At 31.3% G+C, this 3,277-nt stretch overlaps 1 long non-coding RNA gene across 1 annotated transcript; it reads right to left on the bottom strand.

Annotated features, from left to right (window-relative positions):
• Window positions 1–832: 832 nt before the first annotated feature.
• Window positions 833–1,147, bottom strand: LOC110909777. Its single transcript, XR_002575615.2, has 3 exons — window positions 1,114–1,147; window positions 971–1,028; window positions 833–878 (listed from the first exon to the last, which is right to left on the bottom strand). It is a non-coding gene; the product is annotated as an uncharacterized LOC110909777 (long non-coding RNA).
• Window positions 1,148–3,277: the final 2,130 nt, after the last annotated feature.

Genomic DNA, 3,277 nt, shown 5'->3' with positions numbered 1-3,277 from the left:
TCTGCCAATAGAACAACTATATGCATGTCAAAATACCCTTTGGAATTTGTGGGTGAATGTAATCATATAAAACATAACCATGCTTATTCTAATTATAAAAAAATCTAATTTGAATCAATGCAATAATATAATGCGATATCCAACGATGAGACATCGTCGTACTGGTGTTATTAGTAGCCAGAGATATAATTATTCTTCTCCATTTTGTTACCTTTGATAACTATGCACCTGTCACGTTACCAATTAACTGACCATGGTTATTAATTATAATTGTTTTACACTTTCCGTTAACCAGAGTTACATTAAAAACAATAAAGTGAAAAAAATAGATCATAATTATGTGAAAATCTATTGGTGTTGTAGATTAAATTGATGAAAAATTAATTGATTCATGAAAAAAATATTTATTCTCGCAGGATCTATACATGAGATTTCTTTAGACTGCAGATGATTGAGAGATATGAAATGGTGACTGCCATGGAAAATGGAACAAATGGTGATTTAGGGTATCGCATACAGTATGTTAGGTTTATCCAGGCCTATGCTTTTGCAGTATGCAGGTCCATCAATTTTTGCTGCATAATTTTATCAGACCTACACAAAATTGATGTATGAGCATCCTGACAACTATCAAGAAATACTCACAGCCTTATCATCTTCAATGTCAGCACCATTTGGATTCTAAAATGCCTTTTGATATTTCTCTTTAAGTTCAATAGCCCTTTCAACATAAGATTTCTTTTCGTACATAATGCACCAATACAAAAATTAAAATTCATTAAAAAATCAAAATTTCCAAATAAACAAAAACGAAATTTATATATGTAACTCACTTCTTCAGTCATTGACTTCCATTTTTCACCACCCTCCTTAGCAACCTAAATACAATAAATAATTAAACACTACCAAAACACCAAAATCAATAACATGAAACTTATTATTCAAATTGCATTCAACATTCAAATATTACCAATGAAACTTTCTTATTGTCTGGATTTGCTTCCTTATATGTTTTCCTAAAGTCCTCCCTACAACAAAGCAAATCACCCCAATCAATTTCATGCAAACATATTAAAACAATCCAACCAAACATATAGTAAAATCATCACATACATGAACAAAAAGAATGTAGTTGGTGGCCGTTTAGGTTCACTTGGATCCTTTTCTTTCTTTGACTTCTTTGCAGATAGTTCTTTTGCTTTTACTGACTTCTTTCTGCACCAAAATCCACATAAACATAAATAAATAATAATATTAATAAAAACTAATTACCTCTCTACAGGAGTTTTAGCAACAGATTCTTTGTGTGTTTACATAAAAATTGTCTCTATAACAACATAATCCAATGTTATTAAAAAATTAAATTATAGTGCTCAATATAACAACATATCTGACAATTAGCACACGTAAGAACCCTAAAAAAATATATAACGATTAAAAGATGAATACAAACCTGGCAAGTCGAATCTAGACTCGGATTCATTTCATGAGTTTTCAATCTCATATCAATCAGCTTTGAAATTAGTTTCATTTTCAAAATCCATAGATTAACGAACATCAATACAATCAATCTGGTCAAACGAAGGAAATGCAAAAAAAATCGAGTAGAAAAGACGAACAAAAGGATTAACCATTAGCAATATAAGATCACCACTGGTTGATACATATTCAACCATCGTGCCAGGTTGTAACACCCCAGAAAGATTTATTATGTATATAAGTTAAATTAAATAAAAAAAATAACTAAGTCAGTAAATATGTTGAAATACTAGCTTAATGATGGAGAATGTCTAAAATAAAACAAATCAAATACTAGAAGGGTTAAATATGATAGAAATTGAAGTTAAAGTATTAAAGTGAATGAAACCCAAAAACTCACACATATGTGTGTGTCATGAAACCCAAAAACTCACACATATGTGTGTGTTTGGGATCGACCAAAATAGAAGAACCAGGGAAGAACCCTACTTGTCTAAAATACAATCAATTGGAAAGGAATTACAAGGCTAATCAACTGCATGAACTCCAATTCTTGATTTTCTAAGCTTGTTTATCGAAGTGGTAAGTCGAATTGTATGATTTGATGATCTTTGGTGAAGTAGGTTATATTTAATCCGTTAAATTACGTATGAGTATTGGTTAGAATCACCATATAGAAGATGAATTATGTTTAATTTTGGTCATTTGAATGATTTGAAGTAAGACCCACTTAGTGTAGAACTATATTGAAACATAATGATCATGAAGGCAAAATTTGATGTAATGTTGATATATGTAGTTATATGTATTGAGTATTTGTTGAATGAATTAGATGTAGAATGATAGACATGTGAGTTTAGTTGAATTTTTATGATCCATGACATGAACTAGTAGGAATAGGCATAGGATACTTGTACTATGTGCTTAGTATGTTGTATGCACACCAAATGTTTGATGAAATGTCTAGGTGAAGTTAGAATGTGAGATTATTAGAAAAGATTTGATGAAACTAAATATGTCCAGAAAGTTACAGGCGAATTTAATCGGCAGTAACCGGGTCACATCTTGTAAGAAACTGATGTTTATTAAGTTTGTGATGAACTTCCAGGAAAAACCTTTCAAACCCAACTGAAATTGCATTTTTTCGACAAAAAATGAACGTTTTATGAATTTTTCCGTATTGAAGGTTCAGGCTGCGTTTTCTGGCAGAATTTGCAGCCCATTACGAATGTCATAACTCAATTTAGGAGTTTAGTTATGATCTCAAATTTTTACTTTAGGTAGCTTCAGGAGGTTAAGAAAATCTCCAACTGGAATTATGTCAATCGGATAATCGAGGATTTTTAAATTAATTTTTCTGTGGGCTGCAGTCAGAAAGTGACGAATCTGATTGTTGCTTAGTAAATGATTTTTTTTTTAAATTTTTGTTAGCGAGTTAGACTCTAAAATTTAACACATGGATAACCCCTTCGAGGGGCAAGCCACATAAATAGATTGTAATTTTTGCAAGCTCGTAAGTACAGTGAACAGACGTCCCAAAACAGCCTAATTTCAGTGAATTGAGCTATGCATGTTAGTGAATGAATTGACTAATGAAAGTCAAATGTGGAATATGAATTTGATATGATCGTTAATATATACAATCATGTATACTAACAAGAATGTGAATGCGATGACATGAAAGTATAGAGATCATGTCAAGATGGATGGACGCATGGAAGGCTAAAAGGGTAAAAAGGAAGCAATGAAACGGATACGAATGCGGATGTCTAAGGTAAGTGATTTTTGGAATCACTTC

This window comes from Helianthus annuus, chromosome 15, assembly GCF_002127325.2.
Source record: "Helianthus annuus cultivar XRQ/B chromosome 15, HanXRQr2.0-SUNRISE, whole genome shotgun sequence".
NCBI classification, from domain to species: domain Eukaryota; kingdom Viridiplantae; phylum Streptophyta; class Magnoliopsida; order Asterales; family Asteraceae; genus Helianthus; species Helianthus annuus.
Note: the sequence above shows the minus strand (reverse complement) of the source record. Positions and strands in the feature narration are given on the sequence as shown.